Source organism: Pseudophryne corroboree, unplaced genomic scaffold (genome assembly GCF_028390025.1).
Source record: "Pseudophryne corroboree isolate aPseCor3 unplaced genomic scaffold, aPseCor3.hap2 scaffold_855, whole genome shotgun sequence".
In the NCBI taxonomy this organism is placed as follows: Eukaryota; Metazoa; Chordata; class Amphibia; order Anura; family Myobatrachidae; genus Pseudophryne; species Pseudophryne corroboree.
This window is the reverse complement of record NW_026970434.1, coordinates 27,777-45,998: the sequence shown is the minus strand read 5'-3', so window position 1 is coordinate 45,998 and position 18,222 is coordinate 27,777. Positions and strand designations below refer to the sequence as shown.

Genomic DNA, 18,222 nt, shown 5'->3' with positions numbered 1-18,222 from the left:
TGCAGCAGAGTACTGCAATGGAAGCATGCTGGGCCGATAACCCAGAGGTAGGCAGATTGAAACTATCCTCTGCTATATGCATTTTTTTTTAATTAAAGTAATCCAAAATTGGGATTGATATTTTAGCTCTTTTATTTTTACTTAAAGTACAATAACTTTTACCATTTTAATTTGTTTAATAGTATATTGACAGTATTGTTTTCTTTCAAAAATCCACTTAATTTTCTTTACCCTATTATTAAAATGGTAATTGACAAAAACAAACTACATTGTCACCAGAAGAGCAATACAAAATGTACAAGTGATATATTAAAATCATCTTTCCAGCTTGAATTTCAATGATGCATTGGGGCAACGATTTTGTGAGAAACATCTTCACCCTTAAATAATGATTTTCTTAATTCCTTACCTGTGTGCTAATTAGATATCACCTTGTTTTCACATTAAACAGACTTCCACATGAGAAAGCAGCAAGGATGCAGTGGCGTTAATGTTTCCTGGTGTCAACCTGTATTATTTCAGTAGATATTGAAATGACGATGCATCTTGCTGCCTTTCCAATGAAGCAAGTTTAATTTAGTAATAGGTGAAAAACCATCCCTACAAAGGTGTTAATCAGATACTTGGCTTTGTGGACACTTTTCAGAGAACAAATTTGTTAGCATAAAAATAAAGCCAGAAAATGAAGAGCTGTTTAATCACTCAATTGGATTTTTTTGCCAGCATATTTCTTTTTCTCTGCAACCCACTGCTAAATTGTGCTTCCTAGCTGTTTTTTTTATAAAATCACTTAATCAAATCTAACTCTGATTACATCAGAGAAGGCCAGGTACCCTACACCACAAGAGGGGGTTTGAAATTTTGACTTGTCTACTTAAAGATCACCAAAATCTGATAACAAGGTAAATTACGTCCCTGGGTGGGATTGAACCACCAATCTTTTGGATAATAACCGAACACACTAACTGATTGCGCCACAGTGACACTTTGCAAACGTACATTCTGACAAACGCTAATAAGCATTCATCTAGAACGTTTCCTAGAAAAACTTTAAAAAGTCAATAATCTGGAGAGTTTTTGTAAGATGTTTCTTCCATCAATCAACGAAGAACATTCAAGCTGATTTCTTGCAGCAGCTGGGCACTGTAACAGCTCCAGAGCTGCTCTGTAAGGCAACTAAAAGGGTGTGGGCCCTGCAGCACTACCTGTAGTTCGCATTGTGCGTTGGAAGGCACAAAGTAAGCAGACGGGAGAAGTCAGGATAGTGCGCAAGGGCATAGAAGGGAGCGGCTCAAGAAAAGAGAAGTGGAAACAGACAGCAAACTAGGCTGGAGAAAGACCTGAGACAAAGAGATCTGAATTATACGAGAGCCGACCAGGGGAAACACAAATTATGCAGTCGAGTTTCCCACATTTGGGGAAATCGCTGGAGCAGCACACACAGAGTGCAATGGGTGAGCCTTGCCCTGGGAGAAGCACCTTCATGATCATAGTATCTCACCTGGCAGGTAAGTAGGAGTTGGGCAAGAGCTGAGGAGGGTCGCTGCTCGGGCAAACCCCTGTCAAGTGAAGGAGATCCAACTGAGGCAGCACAAGAGAACTCTCGAAAGAAGAACAAGGCTAGAGGAAGATCTGAGACACAGAAATCTGGCTTTTGCCAGAGCTGACCAGAGGAAAGCACAAACACAGTCCCCCACTACCACAAATAATGCAGTCGAGTTTCCCACATTTGGGGAAATCACAGGGGTCAGCATACCCAGAATGCAATGAATGAACCTCACCCTGGGAGAACAATCTTCATGACCATGGTATCTCCTATGCAAAATAAGTATGATTTGGGATAGGGCTGGGGAGGGCCGCTGCTCAGGCACATCTCTGTCAAGTAAAGGAGATTCAACTGAGGCAGCACAAGGGAACTCTCATCTGGGGACAACAACTGCAGGTAGAACACATATTTTCAGATGAACATGGGAGGGCAGAAGGCTGCCTAATACTGAAGCACCCCCAAACAACAAACCAAATGCAACAACTAGTACAAGCATTCCTGGGGGAAGGCCTGCAGCAGATGGATTTGCATATGGTGATGTCATCCAAGCAGTGGGTCAAAGTTGGCTTCAACCCTCATCTGCATATGAAAAGAAAAAAGGGATGTGCAGGGCATGGCATCCTTTTGTGGCGCTTGGATGACCCTTAATTCGCATTAAACATCTCCACCCTCCTTCGGTGTGGGGCTCATGTTGGCTATGCCCCAGCCCCTGAAGCATTCAAGATGATTTCTTGCAGCAGCTGGGCACTGTAACAGCTCCAGAGCTGTTCTGTAAAGCATGTAAAAGGGTGTGGGCCCTGCAGCACTACCTGTAGTATGCATTGTGCGTTGGAAGGCACAAAGTAAGCAGACGGGAGAGGTCAGGATAGTGCGCAAGGGCATAGAAGGGAGCGGCTCAAGAAAAGAGAAGTGGAAACAGACAGCAAACTAGGCTGGAGAAAGACCTGAGACAAAGAGATCTGAATTATACGAGAGCCGACCAGAGGAAACACAAATTATGCAGTCAAGTTTCCCACATTTGGGGAAATCGCAGGAGCAGCACACCCAGAGTGCAATGGGTGAGCCTTTCCCTGGGAGAAGCACCTTCCTGATCATAGTATCTCACCTGGCAGGTAAGTAGGAGTTGGGCTAGAGCTAGGGAGGGTCGCTGCTCGGGCACCCCCCTGTCAAGTGAAGGAGATCCAACTGAGGCAGCTCAAGGGAACTCTCGAAAGAAGAACAAGGCTAGAGGAAGATCTGAGACAAAGAAATCTGACTTTTACCAGAGCTGAGCAGAGGAAAGCACAAACACAGTCCCCCACTACCACAAATAATGCAGTCGAGTTTCCCACATTTGGGGAAATCACAGGGGTCAGCATACCCAGAATGCAATGAATGAACCTCACCCTGGGAGAACAATCTTCATGACCATGGTATCTCCTATGCAAAATAAGTATGATTTGGGATAGGGCTGGGGAGGGCCGCTGCTCAGGCACATCTCTGTCAAGTAAAGGAGATTCAACTGAGGCAGCACAAGGGAACTCTCATCTGGGGACAACAACTGCAGGGAGAACACATATTTTCAGATGAACATGGGAGGGCAGAAGGCTGCCTAATACTGAAGCACCCCCAAACAACAAACCAAATGCAACAACTAGTGCAAGCATTCCTGGGGGAAGGCCTGCAGCAGATTGATTTGCATATGGTAATGCCATCCAAGCAGTGGGTCAAAGTTGGCTTCAACCCTCGTCTGCATATGAAAAGAGAAAAGGGGCGTGCAGGGCATGGCGGCCTTTTGCGGCGCTTGGGTGACCCTTAGTTCGCATTAAACACCCCCACCCTCCTTCGGTGTGGGGCTCATGTTGGCAATGCCCCAGCCCCTGAAGCATTCAAGCTGATTTCTTGCAGCAGCTGGGCACTGTAACAGCTCCAGAGCTGCTCTGTGAGGCAAGTAAAAGGGTGTGGGCCCTGCAGCACTACCTGTAGTTTGCATTGTGTGTTGGAAGGCACAAAGTAAGCAGACGGGAGAAGTCAGGATAGTGCGCAAGGGCATAGAAGGGAGCGGCTCAAGAAAAGAGAAGTGGAAACAGACAGCAAACTAGGCTGGAGAGAGACCTGAGACAAAGAGATCTGAATTATACGAGAGCCGACCAGAGGAAACACAAATTATGCAGTCAAGTTTCCCACATTTGGGGAAATCACAGGGGCAGCACACCCAGAGTGCAATGGGTGAGCCTTGCCCTGGGAGAAGCACCTACATGATCATAGTATCTCACCTGGCAGGTAAGTAGGAGTTGGGCTAGAGCTGCGAAGGGTCGCTGCTCGGGTACCCCCCTGTCAAGTGAAGGAGATCCAACTGAGGCAGCACAAGGGAACTCTCGAAAGAGGAACAAGGCTAGAGGAAGATCTGAGACAAAGAAATCTGATTTTTACCAGAGTTGACCAGAAGAAAGCACAAACACAGTCCCCCACTACCACAAATAATGCAGTTGAGTTTCCCACATTTGGGGAAATCACAGGGGTCAGCATACCCAGAATGCAATGAATGAACCTCACCCTGGGAGAACAATCTTCATGACCATGGTATCTCCTATGCAAAATAAGTATGATTTGGGATAGGGCTGGGGAGGGCCGCTGCTCAGGCACATCTCTGTCAAGTAAAGGAGATTCAACTGAGGCAGCACAAGGGAACTCTCATCTGGGGACAACAACTGCAGGGAGAACACATATTTTCAGATGAACATGGGAGGGCAGAAGGCTGCCTAATACTGAAGCACCCCCAAACAACAAACCAAATGCAACAACTAGTGCAAGCATTCCTGGGGGAAGGCCTGCAGCAGATGGATTTGCATATGGTGATGTCATCCAAGCAGTGGGTCAAAGTTGGCTTCAACCCTCGTCTGCATATGAAAAGAAAAAAGGGATGTGCAGGGCATGGCGTCCTTTTGTGGCGCTTGGATGACCCCTAATTCGCATTAAACATCTCCACCCTCCTTCGGTGTGGGGCTCATGTTGGCTATGCCCCAGCCCCTGAAGCATTCAAGATGATTTCTTGCAGCAGCTGGGCACTGTAGCAGCTCCAGAGCTTCTCTGTAAAGCATGTAAAAGGGTGTGGGCCCTGCAGCACTACCTGTAGTATGCATTGTGCGTTGGAAGGCACAAAGTAAGCAGACGGGAGAGGTCAGGATAGTGCGCAAGGGCATAGAAGGGAGCGGCTCAAGAAAAGAGAAGTGGAAACAGACAGCAAACTAGGCTGGAGAAAGACCTGAGACAAAGAGATCTGAATTATATGAGAGCCGACCAGAGGAAACACAAATTATGCAGTCAAGTGTCCCACATTTGGGGAAATCGCAGGAGCAGCACACCCAGAGTGCAATGGGTGAGCCTTGCCCTGGGAGAAGCACCTTCCTGATCATAGTATCTCACCTGGCAGGTAAATAGGAGTTGGGCTAGAGCTGGGGAGGGTCGCTGCTCGTGCACCCCACTGTCAAGTGAAGGAGATCCAACTGAGGCAGCACAAGGGAACTCTCGAAAGAAGAACAAGGCTAGAGGAAGATCTGAGACAAAGAAATCTGACTTTTACCAGAGCTGACCAGAGGAAAGCACAAACACAGTCCCCCACTACCACAAATAATGCAGTTGAGTTTCCCACATTTGGGGAAATCACAGGGGTCAGCATACCCAGAATGCAATGAATGAACCTCACCCTGGGAGAACAATCTTCATGACCATGGTATCTCCTATGCAAAATAAGTATGATGTGGGATAGGGCTGGGGAGGGCCGCTGCTCAGGCACATCTCTGTCAAGTAAAGGAGATTCAACTGAGGCAGCACAAGGGAACTCTCATCTGGGGACAACAACTGCAGGGAGAACACATATTTTCAGATGAGCATGGGAGGGCAGAAGGCTGCCTAATACTGAAGCACCCCCAAACAACAAACCAAATGCAACAACTAGTGCAAGCAATCCTGGGGGAAGGCCTGCAGCAGATTGATTTGCATATGGTAATGCCATCCAAGCAGTGGGTCAAAGTTGGCTTCAACCCTCGTCTGCATATCAAAAAAGAGAAAAGGGGCGTGCAGGGCATGGCGGCCTTTTGCGGCGCTTGGATGACCCCTAGTTTGCATTAAACACCTCCACCCTCCTTCGGTGTGGGGCTCATGTTGGCTATGCCCCAGCCCCTGAAGCATTCAAGCTGATTTCTTGCAGCAGCTGGGCACTGTAACAGCTCAAGAGCTGCTCTGTAAGGCAAGTAAAAGGGTGTGGGCCCTGCAGCACTACCTGTAGTTTGCATTGTGCATTGGAAGGCACAAAGTAAGCAGACGGGAGAAGTCAGGATAGTGCGCAAGGGCATAGAAGGGAGCGGCTCAAGAAAAGAGAAGTGGAAACAGACAGCAAACTAGGCTGGAGAGAGACCTGAGACAAAGAGATCTGAATTATACGAGAGCCGACCAGGGGAAACACAAATTATGCAGTCAAGTGTCCCACATTTGGGGAAATTGCAGGAGCAGCACACCCAGAGTGCAATGGGTGAGCCTTGCCCTGGGAGTAGCACCTTCATGATCATAGTATCTCACCTGGCAGGTAAGTAGGAGTTGGGCTAGAGCTGGGGAGGGTCGCTGCTCGGGCACCCCCCTGTCAAGTGAAGGAGATCCAACTGAGGCAGCACAAGGGAACTCTTGAAAGAGGAACAAGGCTAGAGGAAGATCTGAGACAAAGAAATCTGACTTTTATCAGAGCTGACCAGAGGAAAGCACAAACACAGTCCCCCTCTACCACAAATAATGCAGTCGAGTTTCCCACATTTGGGGAAATCACAGGGGTCAGCATACCCAGAATGCAATGAATGAACCTCACCCTGGGAGAACAATCTTCATGACCATGGTATCTCCTATGCAAAATAAGTATGATTTGGGATAGGGCTGGGGAGGGCCGCTGCTCAGGCACATCTCTGTCAAGTAAAGGAGATTCAACTGAGGCAGCACAAGGGAACTCTCATCTGGGGACAACAACTGCAGGGAGAACACATATTTTCAGATGAACATGGGAGGGCAGAAGGCTGCCTAATACTGAAGCACCCCCAAACAACAAACCAAATGCAACAACTAGTACAAGCATTCCTGGGGGAAGGCCTGCAGCAGATGGATTTGTATAGGGTGATGTCATCCAAGCAGTGGGTCAAAGTTGGCTTCAACCCTCATCTGCATATGAAAAGAGAAAAGGGGCGTGCAGGGCATGGCGGTCTTTTGCGGCGCTTGGATGACCCCTAGTTCGCATTAAACACCTCCACCCTCATTCGGTGTGGGGCTCATGTTGGCTATGCCCCAGCCCCTGAAGCATTCAAGCTGATTTCTTGCAGCAGCTGGGCACTGTAACAGCTCCAGAGCTGCTCTGTAAGGCAAGTAAAAGGGTGTGGGCCCTGCAGCACTACCTGTAGTTCGCATTGTGCGTTGGAAGGCACAAAGTAAGCAGACGGGAGAAGTCAGGATAGTGCGCAAGGGCATAGAAGGGAGCGGCTCAAGAAAAGAGAAGTGGAAACAGACAGCAAACTAGGCTGGAGAGAGACCTGAGACAAAGAGATCTGAATTATATGAGAGCCGACCAAGGGAAACACAAATTATGCAGTCAAGTTTCCCACATTTGGGGAAATCAAAGGGGCAGCACACCCAGAGTGCAATAGGTGAGCCTTGCCCTGGGAGAAGCACCTACATGATCATAGTATCTCACCTGGCAGGTAAGTAGGAGTTGAGCTAGAGCTGGGGAGGGTCGCTGCTCGGGCACCCCCCTGTCAAGTGAAGGAGATCCAACTGAGGCAGCACAAGGGAACTCTCGAAAGAAGAACAAGGCTAGAGGAAGATCTGAGACAAAGAAATCTGACTTTTGCCAGAGCTGACCAGAGGAAAGCACAAACACAGTCCCCCTCTACCACAAATAATGCAGTCGAGTTTCCCACATTTGGGGAAATCACAGGGGTCATCATACCCAGAATGCAATGAATGAACCTCACCCTGGGAGAACAATCTTCATGACCATGATATCTCCTATGCAAAATAAGTATGATTTGGGATAGGGCTGGGGAGGGCCGCTGCTCAGGCACATCTCTGTCAAGTAAAGGCGATTCAACTGAGGCAGCACAAGGGAACTCTCATCTGGGGACAACAACTGCAGGGAGAACACATATTTTCAGATGAACATGGGAGGGCAGAAGGCTGCCTAATACTGAAGCACCCCCAAACAACAAACCAAATGCAACAACTAGTACAAGCATTCCTGGGGGAAGGCCTGCAGCAGATGGATTTGCATATGGTGATGTCATCCAAGCAGTGGGTCAAAGTTGGCTTCAACCCTCGTCTGCATATGAAAAGAAAAAAGGGATGTGCAGGGCATGGCGGCCTTTTGCGGCGCTTGCATGACCCCTAATTCGCATTAAACACCTCCACCCTCCTTCGGTGTGGGGCTCATGTTGGCTATGCCCCAGTACCTGAAGCATTCAAGCTGATTTCTTGCAGCAGCTGGGCACTGTAACAGCTCCAGAGCTGCTCTGTAAGGCATCTAAAAGGGTGTGGGCCCTGCAGCACTACCTGTAGTTCGCATTGTGCGTTGGAAGGCACAAAGTAAGCAGACGGGAGAAGTCAGGATAGTGCGCAAGGGCATAGAAGGGAGCGGTTCAAGAAAAGAGAAGTGGAAACAGACAGCAAACTAGGCTGGAGAGAGACCTGAGACAAAGAGATCTGAATTATACGAGAGCCGACCAGAGGAAACACAAATTATGCAGTCAAGTGTCCCACATTTGGGGAAATCGCAGGAGCAGCACACCCAGAGTGCAATGGGTGAGCCTTGCCCTGGGAGAAGCACCTTCCTGATCATAGTATCTCACCTGGCAGGTAAGTAGGAGTTGAGCTAGAGCTGGGGAGGGTCGCTGCTCGGGCACCCCCCTGTCAAGTGAAGGAGATCCAACTGAGGCAGCACAAGGGAACTCTCGAAAGAAGAACAAGGCTAGAGGAAGATCTGAGACAAAGAAATCTGACTTTTACCAGAGCTGACCAGAGGAAAGCACAAACACAGTCCCCCTCTACCACAAATAATGCAGTCGAGTTTCCCACATTTGGGGAAATCACAGGGGTCATCATACCCAGAATGCAATGAATGAACCTCACCCTGGGAGAACAATCTTCATGACCATGATATCTCCTATGCAAAATAAGTATGATTTGGGATAGGGCTGGGGAGGGCCGCTGCTCAGGCACATCTCTGTCAAGTAAAGGCGATTCAACTGAGGCAGCACAAGGGAACTCTCATCTGGGGACAACAACTGCAGGGAGAACACATATTTTCAGATGAACATGGGAGGGCAGAAGGCTGCCTAATACTGAAGCACCCCCAAACAACAAACCAAATGCAACAACTAGTACAAGCATTCCTGGGGGAAGGCCTGCAGCAGATGGATTTGCATATGGTGATGTCATCCAAGCAGTGGGTCAAAGTTGGCTTCAACCCTCGTCTGCATATGAAAAGAAAAAAGGGATGTGCAGGGCATGGCGTCCTTTTGTGGCGCTTGGATGACCCTTAATTCGCATTAAACATCTCCACCCTCCATCGGTGTGGGGCTCATGTTGGCTATGCCCCAGCCTCTGAAGCATTCAAGATGATTTCTTGCAGCAGCTGGGCACTGTAACAGCTCCAGAGCTGTTCTGTAAAGCATGTAAAAGGGTGTAGGCCCTGCAGCACTACCTGTAGTATGCATTGTGCGTTGGAAGGCACAAAGTAAGCAGACGGGAGAGGTCAGGATAGTGCGCAAGGGCATAGAAGGGAGCGGCTCAAGAAAAGAGAAGTGGAAACAGACAGCAAACTAGGCTGGAGAAAGACCTGAGACAAAGAGATCTGAATTATACGAGAGCCGACCAGAGGAAACACAAATTATGCAGTCAAGTTTCCCACATTTGGGGAAATCGCAGGAGCAGCACACCCAGAGTGCAATGGGTGAGCCTTGCCCTGGGAGAAGCACCTACATGATCATAGTATCTCACCTGGCAGGTAAGTAGGAGTTGGGCTAGAGCTGGGGAGGGTCGCTGCTCGGGCACCCCCCTGTCAAGTGAAGGAGATCCAACTGAGGCAGCACAAGGGAACTCTCGAAAGAAGAACAAGGCTAGAGGAAGATCTGAGACAAAGAAATCTGACTTTTACCAGAGCTGAGCAGAGGAAAGCACAAACACAGTCCCCCACTACCACAAATAATGCAGTCGAGTTTCCCACATTTGGGGAAATCACAGGGGTCAGCATACCCAGAATGCAATGAATGAACCTCACCCTGGGAGAACAATCTTCATGACCATGGTATCTCCTATGCAAAATAAGTATGATTTGGGATAGGGCTGGGGAGGGCCGCTGCTCAGGCACATCTCTGTCAAGTAAAGGAGATTCAACTCAGGCAGCACAAGGGAACTCTCATCTGGGGACAACAACTGCAGGGAGAACACATATTTTCAGATGAACATGGGAGGGCAGAAGGCTGCCTAATACTGAAGCACCCCCAAACAACAAACCAAATGCAACAACTAGTGCAAGCATTCCTGGGGGAAGGCCTGCAGCAGATTGATTTGCATATGGTAATGCCATCCAAGCAGTGGGTCAAAGTTGGCTTCAACCCTCGTCTGCATATGAAAAGAGAAAAGGGGCGTGCAGGGCATGGCGGCCTTTTGCGGCGCTTGGGTGACCCTTAGTTCGCATTAAACACCCCCACCCTCCTTCGGTGTGGGGCTCATGTTGGCAATGCCCCAGCCCCTGAAGCATTCAAGCTGATTTCTTGCAGCAGCTGGGTACTGTAACAGCTCCAGAGCTGCTCTGTAAGGCAAGTAAAAGGGTGTGGGCCCTGCAGCACTACCTGTAGTTTGCATTGTGTGTTGGAAGGCACAAAGTAAGCAGACGGGAGAAGTCAGGATAGTGCGCAAGGGCATAGAAGGGAGCGGCTCAAGAAAAGAGAAGTGGAAACAGACAGCAAACTAGGCTGGAGAGAGACCTGAGACAAAGAGATCTGAATTATACGAGAGACGACCAGGGGAAACACAAATTATGCAGTCAAGTTTCCCACATTTGGGGAAATCACAGGGGCAGCACACCCAGAGTGCAATGGGTGAGCCTTGCCCTGGGAGAAGCACCTACATGATCATAGTATCTCACCTGGCAGGTAAGTAGGAGTTGGGCTAGAGCTGGGGAGGGTCGCTGCTCGGGTACCCCCCTGTCAAGTGAAGGAGATCCAACTGAGGCAGCACAAGGGAACTCTCGAAAGAGGAACAAGGCTAGAGGAAGATCTGAGACAAAGAAATCTGATTTTTACCAGAGTTGACCAGAAGAAAGCACAAACACAGTCCCCCACTACCACAAATAATGCAGTCGAGTTTCCCACATTTGGGGAAATCACAGGGGTCAGCATACCCAGAATGCAATGAATGAACCTCACCCTGGGAGAACAATCTTCATGACCATGGTATCTCCTATGCAAAATAAGTATGATTTGGGATAGGGCTGGGGAGGGCCGCTGCTCAGGCACATCTCTGTCAAGTAAAGGAGAGTCAACTGAGGCAGCACAAGGGAACTCTCATCTGGGGACAACAACTGCAGGGAGAACACATATTTTCAGATGAACATGGGAGGGCAGAAGGCTGCCTAATACTGAAGCACCCCCAAACAACAAACCAAATGCAACAACTAGTGCAAGTATTCCTGGGGGAAGGCCTGCAGCAGATGGATTTGTATATGGTGATGTCATCCAAGCAGTGGGTCAAAGTTGGCTTCAACCCTCGTCTGCATATGAAAAGAAAAAAGGGATGTGCAGGGCATGGTGTCCTTTTGTGGCGCTTGGATGACCCCTCCTTCGGTGTGGGGCTCATGTTGGCTATGCCCCAGCCCCTGAAGCATTCAAGATGATTTCTTGCAGCAGCTGGGAACTGTAACAGCTCCAGAGTTGCTCTGTAAAGCATGTAAAAGGGTGTGGGCCCTGCAGCACTACCTGTAGTATGCATTGTGCGTTGGAAGGCACAAAGTAAGCAGACGGGAGAGGTCAGGATAGTGCGCAACTGCATAGAAGGGAGCGGCTCAAGAAAAGAGAAGTGGAAACAGACAGCAAACTAGGCTGGAGAAAGACCTGAGACAAAGAGATCTGAATTATATGAGAGACGACCAGAGGAAACACAAATTATGCAGTCAAGTGTCCCACATTTGGGGAAATCGCAGGAGCAGCACACCCAGAGTGCAATGGGTGAACCTTGCCCTGGGAGAAGCACCTTCCTGATCATAGTATCTCACCTGGCAGGTAAATAGGAGTTGGGCTAGAGCTGGGGAGGGTCGCTGCTCGTGCACCCCCCTGTCAAGTGAAGGAGATCCAACTGAGGCAGCACAAGGGAACTCTCGAAAGAAGAACAAGGTTAGAGGAAGATCTGAGACAAAGAAATCTGACTTTTACCAGAGCTGACCAGAGGAAAGCACAAACACAGTCCCCCACTACCACAAATAATGCAGTCGAGTTTCCCACATTTGGGGAAATCACAGGGGTCAGCATACCCAGAATGCAATGAATGAACCTCACCCTGGGAGAACAATCTTCATGACCATAGTATCTCCTATGCAAAATAAGTATGATTTGAGATAGGGCTGGGGAGGGCCGCTGCTCAGGCACATCTCTGTCAAGTAAAGGAGATTCAACTGAGGCAGCACAAGGGAACTCTCATCTGGGGACAACAACTGCAGGGAGAACACATATTTTCAGATGAACATGGGAGGGCAGAAGGCTGCCTAATACTGAAGCACCCCCAAACAACAAACCAAATGCAACAACTAGTACAAGCATTCCTGGGGGAAGGCCTGCAGCAGATTGATTTGCATATGGTAATGCCATCCAAGCAGTGGGTCAAAGTTGGCTTCAACCCTCGTCTGCATATGAAAAGAGAAAAGGGGCGTGCAGGGCATGGCGGCCTTTTGCGGCGCTTGGATGACCCCTAGTTCGCATTAAACACCTCCACCCTCCTTCGGTGTGGGGCTCATGTTGGCTATGCCCCAGCCCCTGAAGCATTCAAGCTGATTTCTTGCAGCAGCTGGGCACTGTAACAGCCCCAGAGCTGCTCTGTAAGGCAAGTAAAAGGGTGTGGGCCCTGCAGTACTACCTGTAGTTTGCATTGTGCATTGGAAAGCACAAAGTAAGCAGACGGGAGAAGTCAGGATAGTGCGCAAGGGCATAGAAGGGAGCGGCTCAAGAAAAGAGAAGTGGAAACAGACAGCAAACTAGGCTGGAGAGAGACCTGAGACAAAGAGATCTGAATTATACGAGAGCCGACCAGGGGAAACACAAATTATGCAGTCAAGTTTCCCACATTTGGGGAAATCGCAGGAGCAGCACACCCAGAGTGCAATGGGTGAGCCTTGCCCTGGGAGAAGCACCTTCATGATCATAGTATCTCACCTGGCAGGTAAGTAGGAGTTGGGCTAGAGCTGGGGAGGGTTGCTGCTCGGGTACCCCCCTGTCAAGTGAAGGAGATCCAACTGAGGCAGCACAAGGGAACTCTCATCTGGGGACAACAACTGCAGGGAGAACACATATTTTCAGATGAACATGGGAGGGCAGAAGGCTGCCTAATACTGAAGCACCCCCAAACAACAAACCAAATGCAACAACTAGTGCAAGCATTCCTGGGGGAAGGCCTGCAGCAGATGGATTTGCATATGGTGATGTCATCACATCAACCCTCGTCTGCATATGAAAAGAGAAAAGGGGCGTGCAGGGCATGGCGGCCTTTTGCGGCGCTTGGATGACCCCTAGTTCGCATTAAACACCTCCACCCTCCTTCGGTGTGGGGCTCATGTTGGCTATGCCCCAGCCGCTTAAGCATTCAAGCTGATTTCTTGCAGCAGCCGGGCACTGTAACAGCTCCAGAGCTGCTCTATAAGGCAAGTAAAAGGGTCTATGTGGCGCAATCAGTTAGTATGTACGGCTATTAACCAAAAGGTTGGTGGTTCAATCCCACCCAGGGACCTAATTGACCTTGTTATCAGATTTTGGTGATCTTTAAGTAGACAAGTCAAATTTCATACCCCCTGTTATGGTGTAGGGTACCTGGCCTTCTCTGATGTAATCAGAGTTAGATTTGATTCAGTGATTTTATAAAAACAAGTAGGAAGCACTATTTAGCAGTGGGTTGCAGAGAAAAAGAAATATGCTGGCAAAAAAATCAAATTGCGTGATTAAACAGCTCTTCATTTTCTGGCTTTATTTTTATGCTAACAAATTTGTTCTCTGAAAAGTGTCCACAAAGCCAAGTCTCTGATTAACACCTTTGTAGGGATGGTTTTTCACCTATTACTAAATTAAACTTGCTTCATTGGAAAGGCAGCAAGATGCATCCTCATTTCAATGTCTACTGAAATAATACAGGTTGACACCAGGAAACATTAACGCCACTGCATCCTTGCTGCTTTCTCATGTGGAAGTCTGTTTAATGTGAAAACAAGGTGATATCTAATTAGCACACAGGTAAGAAATTACGAAAATCTTTATTTAAGGGTGAAGAGGTTTCTCACAAAATTGTTGCCCCAATGCATCATTGAAATTCAAGCTGGAAAGATGATTTTAATATATCACTTGTACATTTTGTATTGCTCTTCTGGTGACAATGTAGTTTTTTTTGTCAATTACCATTTTAATAATAGGGTAAAGAAAATTAAGTGGATTTTTGAAAGAAAAGTATACTGTCAATATACTATTAAAACAAATTAAAATGGTAAAAGTTGTTGTACTTTAAGTAAAAATAAAAGAGCAAAAATATCAATCCCAGTTTTGATTACTTAAATTAACAAAAAAAAATGCATATAGCAAAGGATAGTTTCAATCTGCCTACCTCTGGGTTATGGGTCCAGCATGCTTCCATTGCAGTACTCTGCTGCACATGTAAGTGCAAGAGATCCTGAAGCACTCACTCATCATAGGAAAGTACCAATGTGTTTATTCATTGGTTGATGGAAGAAACATCTTACAAAAACTCTCCAGATTATTGATTTTTTAATGTTTTTCTAGGAAACGTTCTAGATGTATGCTTATTAGCCTTTGTCAGTATGTACTGTTTGCAAAGTGTCTCTGTGGCGCAATCGGTTAGTGTGTTCGGCTATTAACCAAAAGGTTGGTGGTTCAATCCCACCCAGGGACGTAATTGACCTTGTGATCAGATTTTGGTGATATTTAAGTAGACAAGTCAAAATTTCAAACCCCCTCTTATTGTGTAGGGTACCTGGCCTTCTCTGATGTAATCAGAGTTAGATTTGATTCAGTGATTTTATAAAAAACAGCTAGGAAGCACAATTTAGCAGTGGGTTGCAGAGAAAAAAAATATGCTGGCAGAAAAATCCAATTGAGTGATTAAACAGCTCTTCATTTTCTGGCTTTATTTTTATGCTAACAAATTTGTTCTCTGAAAAGTGTCCACAAAGCCAAGTCTCTGATTAACACCTTTGTAAGGATGGTTTTTCACCTATTACTAAATTAAACTTGCTTCATTGGAAAGGCAGCAAGATGCATCCTCATTTCAATGTGTACTGAAATAATACAAGTTGACACCAGGAAACATTAACGCCACTGCATCCTTGCTGCTTTCTCATGTGGAAGTCTGTTTAATGTGAAAACAAGGTGATATCTAATTAGCACACAGGTAAGGAATTAAGAAAATCTTTATTTAAGGGTGAAGATGTTTCTCACAAAATTGTTGACCCAATGCATCATTGAAATTCAAGCTGGAAAGATGAATTTAATATATCACTTGTACATTTTGTATTGCTCTTCTGGTGACAATGTAGTTTGTTTTTGTCAATTACCATTTTAATAATAGGGTAAAGAAAATGAAGTGGATTTTTGAAAGAAAACAATACTGTCAATATACTATTAAAACAAATTAAAATGGTAAACGTTATTGTACTTTAAGTAAAAATAAAAGAGACAAAATATCAATCCCAGTTTTGGATTACTTTAATTAACAAAAAAAAATGCATATAGCAGAGGATAGTTTCAATCTGCCTACCTCTGGTTTATGGGCCCAGCATGCTTCCATTGCAGTACTCTGCTGCACATGTAAGTGCAAGAGATCCTGAAGCACTCACTCATCATGGGAAAGTACCAATGTGTTTCTTCGTTGGTTGATGGAAGAAACATCTTACAAAAACTCTCCCGTTTATTGACTTTTTAAAGTTTTGCTAGGAAACGTTTTAGATGAATGCTTATTAGCCTTTGTCAGTATGGACTTTTGCAAAGTGTCTCTGTGGCGCAATCAGTTAGTATGTACGGCTATTAACCAAAAGGTTGGTGGTTCAATCCCACCCAGGGACCTAATTGACCTTGTTATCAGATTTTGGTGATCTTTAAGTAGACAAGTCAAAATTTCAAACCCCCTGTTATGGTGTAGGGTACTTGGCCTTCTCTGATGTAATTAGAGTTAGATTTGATTCAGTGATTTTATAAAAACAGCTAGGAAGCACAATTTAGCAGTGGGTTGCAGAGAAAAAAAATATGCTGGCAGAAAAATCCAATTGAGTGATTAAACAGCTCTTTATTTTCTGGCTTTATTTTTATGCTAACAAAATTGTTCTCTGAAAAGTGTCCACAAAGCCAAGTCTCTGATTAACACCTTTGTAAGGATGGTTTTTCACCTATTACTAAATTAAACTTGCTTCATTGGAAAGGCAGCAAGATGCATCCTCATTTCAATGTGTACTGAAATAATACAGGTTGACACCAGGAAACATTAACGCCACTGCATCCTTGCTGCTTTCTCATGTGGAAGTCTGTTTAATATGAAAACAAGGTGATATCTAATTAGCACACAGGTAAGGAATTAAGAAAATCTTTATTTAAGGGTGAAGATGTTTCTCACAAAATCGTTGCCCCAATGCATCATTGAAATTCAAGCTGGAAAGATGATTTTAATATATCACTTGTACATTTTGTATTGCTCTTCTGGTGACAATGTAGTTTGTTTTTGTCAATTACCATTTTAATAATAGGGTAAAGAAAATGAAGTGGATTTTTGAAAGAAAACAATACTGTCAATATACTATTAAAACAAATTAAAATGGTAAAAGTTATTGTACTTTAAGAAAAAATAAAAGAGCCAAAATATCAATCCCAGTTTTGGATTACTTTAATTAACAAAAAAAAATGCATATAGCAGAGGATAGTTTCAATCTGCCTACCTCTGGGTTATGGGCCCAGCATGCTTCCATTGCAGTACTCTGCTGCACATGTAAGTGCAAGAGATCCTGAAGCACTCACTCATCATGGGAAAGTACCAATGTGTTTCTTCGTTGGTTGATGGAAGAAACATCTTACAAAAACTCTCCAGATTATTGACTTTTTAAAGTTTTTCTAGGAAACGTTTTAGATGAATGCTTATTAGCATTTGTCAGTATGTACTTTTGCAAAGTGTCTCTGTGGCGCAATCAGTTAGCGTGTACGGCTATTAACCAAAAGGTTGGTGGTTCAATCCCACCCAGGGACCTAATTGACCTTGTTATCAGATTTTGGTGATCTTTAAGTAGACAAGTCAAATTTCATACCCCCTGTTATGGTGTAGGGTACCTGGCCTTCTCTGATGTAATCAGAGTTAGATTTGATTCAGTGATTTTATAAAAACATATAGGAAGCACAATTTAGCAGTGGCTTGCAGAGAAAAAGAAATATGCTGGCAAAAAAATCAAATTGCGTGATTAAACAGCTCTTAATTTTCTGGCTTTATTTTTATGCTAACAAATTTGTTCTCTGAAAAGTGTCCACAAAGCCAAGTCTCTGATTAACACCTTTGTAGGGATGGTTTTTCACCTATTACTAAATTAAACTTGCTTCATTGGAAAGGCAGCAAGATGCATCCTCATTTCAATGTCTACTGAAATAATACAGGTTGACACCAGGAAACATTAACGCCACTGCATCCTTGCTGCTTTCTCATGTGGAAGTCTGTTTAATGTGAAAACAAGGTGATATCTAATTAGCACACAGGTAAGAAATTACGAAAATCTTTATTTAAGGGTGAAGATGTTTCTCACAAAATTGTTGCCCCAATGCATCATTGAAATTCAAGCTGGAAAGATGATTTTAATATATCACTTGTACATTTTGTATTGCTCTTCTGGTGACAATGTAGTTTTTTTTGTCAATTACCATTTTAATAATAGGGTAAAGAAAATTAAGTGGATTTTTGAAAGAAAACTATACTGTCAATATACTATTAAAACAAATTAAAATGGTAAAAGTTATTGTACTTTAAGTAAAAATAAAAGAGCAAAAATATCAATCCCAGTTTTGATTACTTAAATTAACAAAAAAAATGCATATAGCAAAGGATAGTTTCAATCTGCCTACCTCTGGGTTATGGGTCCAGCATGCTTCCATTGCAGTACTCTGCTGCACATGTAAGTGCAAGAGATCCTGAAGCACTCACTCATCATGGGAAAGTACCAATGTGTTTATTCGTTGGTTGATGGAAGAAACATCTTACAAAAACTCTCCAGATTATTGATTTTTTAATGTTTTTCTAGGAAACGTTCTAGATGTATGCTTATTAGCCTTTGTCAGTATGTACTTTTTCGCAAAGTGTCTCTGTGGCGCAATCGGTTAGTGTGTTTGGCTATTAACCAAAAGGTTGGTGGTTCAATCCCACCCAGGGACGTA

The 18,222-nt window shown here is 45.3% G+C and overlaps 21 non-coding genes and 1 pseudogene across 21 annotated transcripts; 1 reads left to right on the top strand and 21 right to left on the bottom strand.

Moving 5' to 3' along the window:
* Positions 1 to 1,353: 1,353 nt before the first annotated feature.
* Positions 1,354 to 1,516, bottom strand: LOC135043362 (U1 spliceosomal RNA). The gene has a single exon (XR_010236249.1). It is a non-coding gene; the product is annotated as a U1 spliceosomal RNA (small nuclear RNA).
* Positions 1,517 to 1,668: 152 nt separating this feature from the next.
* Positions 1,669 to 1,832, bottom strand: LOC135043350 (U1 spliceosomal RNA). Its single transcript, XR_010236237.1, has one exon. It is a non-coding gene; the product is annotated as a U1 spliceosomal RNA (small nuclear RNA).
* Positions 1,833 to 2,503: 671 nt separating this feature from the next.
* Positions 2,504 to 2,666, bottom strand: LOC135043356 (U1 spliceosomal RNA). The gene has a single exon (XR_010236243.1). It is a non-coding gene; the product is annotated as a U1 spliceosomal RNA (small nuclear RNA).
* A 152-nt stretch (positions 2,667 to 2,818) lies between these two features.
* Positions 2,819 to 2,982, bottom strand: LOC135043349 (U1 spliceosomal RNA). Its single transcript, XR_010236236.1, has one exon. It is a non-coding gene; the product is annotated as a U1 spliceosomal RNA (small nuclear RNA).
* A 671-nt stretch (positions 2,983 to 3,653) lies between these two features.
* On the bottom strand, positions 3,654 to 3,816 carry LOC135043360 (U1 spliceosomal RNA). Its single transcript, XR_010236247.1, has one exon. It is a non-coding gene; the product is annotated as a U1 spliceosomal RNA (small nuclear RNA).
* A 152-nt stretch (positions 3,817 to 3,968) lies between these two features.
* Positions 3,969 to 4,132, bottom strand: LOC135043352 (U1 spliceosomal RNA). The gene has a single exon (XR_010236239.1). It is a non-coding gene; the product is annotated as a U1 spliceosomal RNA (small nuclear RNA).
* Positions 4,133 to 4,803: 671 nt separating this feature from the next.
* On the bottom strand, positions 4,804 to 4,966 carry LOC135043363 (U1 spliceosomal RNA). Its single transcript, XR_010236250.1, has one exon. It is a non-coding gene; the product is annotated as a U1 spliceosomal RNA (small nuclear RNA).
* Positions 4,967 to 5,118: 152 nt separating this feature from the next.
* LOC135043346 (U1 spliceosomal RNA) lies at positions 5,119 to 5,282 on the bottom strand. Its single transcript, XR_010236233.1, has one exon. It is a non-coding gene; the product is annotated as a U1 spliceosomal RNA (small nuclear RNA).
* A 673-nt stretch (positions 5,283 to 5,955) lies between these two features.
* LOC135043361 (U1 spliceosomal RNA) lies at positions 5,956 to 6,118 on the bottom strand. Its single transcript, XR_010236248.1, has one exon. It is a non-coding gene; the product is annotated as a U1 spliceosomal RNA (small nuclear RNA).
* Positions 6,119 to 6,270: 152 nt separating this feature from the next.
* Positions 6,271 to 6,434, bottom strand: LOC135043351 (U1 spliceosomal RNA). Its single transcript, XR_010236238.1, has one exon. It is a non-coding gene; the product is annotated as a U1 spliceosomal RNA (small nuclear RNA).
* A 698-nt stretch (positions 6,435 to 7,132) lies between these two features.
* On the bottom strand, positions 7,133 to 7,268 carry LOC135043366 (U1 spliceosomal RNA; annotated as a pseudogene).
* Positions 7,269 to 7,420: 152 nt separating this feature from the next.
* LOC135043355 (U1 spliceosomal RNA) lies at positions 7,421 to 7,584 on the bottom strand. Its single transcript, XR_010236242.1, has one exon. It is a non-coding gene; the product is annotated as a U1 spliceosomal RNA (small nuclear RNA).
* A 671-nt stretch (positions 7,585 to 8,255) lies between these two features.
* LOC135043358 (U1 spliceosomal RNA) lies at positions 8,256 to 8,418 on the bottom strand. The gene has a single exon (XR_010236245.1). It is a non-coding gene; the product is annotated as a U1 spliceosomal RNA (small nuclear RNA).
* Positions 8,419 to 8,570: 152 nt separating this feature from the next.
* On the bottom strand, positions 8,571 to 8,734 carry LOC135043354 (U1 spliceosomal RNA). Its single transcript, XR_010236241.1, has one exon. It is a non-coding gene; the product is annotated as a U1 spliceosomal RNA (small nuclear RNA).
* Positions 8,735 to 9,405: 671 nt separating this feature from the next.
* On the bottom strand, positions 9,406 to 9,568 carry LOC135043359 (U1 spliceosomal RNA). The gene has a single exon (XR_010236246.1). It is a non-coding gene; the product is annotated as a U1 spliceosomal RNA (small nuclear RNA).
* A 152-nt stretch (positions 9,569 to 9,720) lies between these two features.
* On the bottom strand, positions 9,721 to 9,884 carry LOC135043348 (U1 spliceosomal RNA). The gene has a single exon (XR_010236235.1). It is a non-coding gene; the product is annotated as a U1 spliceosomal RNA (small nuclear RNA).
* Positions 9,885 to 10,555: 671 nt separating this feature from the next.
* On the bottom strand, positions 10,556 to 10,718 carry LOC135043364 (U1 spliceosomal RNA). Its single transcript, XR_010236251.1, has one exon. It is a non-coding gene; the product is annotated as a U1 spliceosomal RNA (small nuclear RNA).
* Positions 10,719 to 10,870: 152 nt separating this feature from the next.
* LOC135043353 (U1 spliceosomal RNA) lies at positions 10,871 to 11,034 on the bottom strand. The gene has a single exon (XR_010236240.1). It is a non-coding gene; the product is annotated as a U1 spliceosomal RNA (small nuclear RNA).
* A 646-nt stretch (positions 11,035 to 11,680) lies between these two features.
* Positions 11,681 to 11,843, bottom strand: LOC135043365 (U1 spliceosomal RNA). The gene has a single exon (XR_010236252.1). It is a non-coding gene; the product is annotated as a U1 spliceosomal RNA (small nuclear RNA).
* A 152-nt stretch (positions 11,844 to 11,995) lies between these two features.
* LOC135043347 (U1 spliceosomal RNA) lies at positions 11,996 to 12,159 on the bottom strand. Its single transcript, XR_010236234.1, has one exon. It is a non-coding gene; the product is annotated as a U1 spliceosomal RNA (small nuclear RNA).
* Positions 12,160 to 12,830: 671 nt separating this feature from the next.
* On the bottom strand, positions 12,831 to 12,993 carry LOC135043357 (U1 spliceosomal RNA). Its single transcript, XR_010236244.1, has one exon. It is a non-coding gene; the product is annotated as a U1 spliceosomal RNA (small nuclear RNA).
* A 5,153-nt stretch (positions 12,994 to 18,146) lies between these two features.
* TRNAN-AUU (transfer RNA asparagine (anticodon AUU)) lies at positions 18,147 to 18,220 on the top strand. Its single transcript has one exon. It is a non-coding gene; the product is annotated as a tRNA-Asn (tRNA).
* The last annotated feature ends 2 nt before the right edge of the window (positions 18,221 to 18,222 follow it).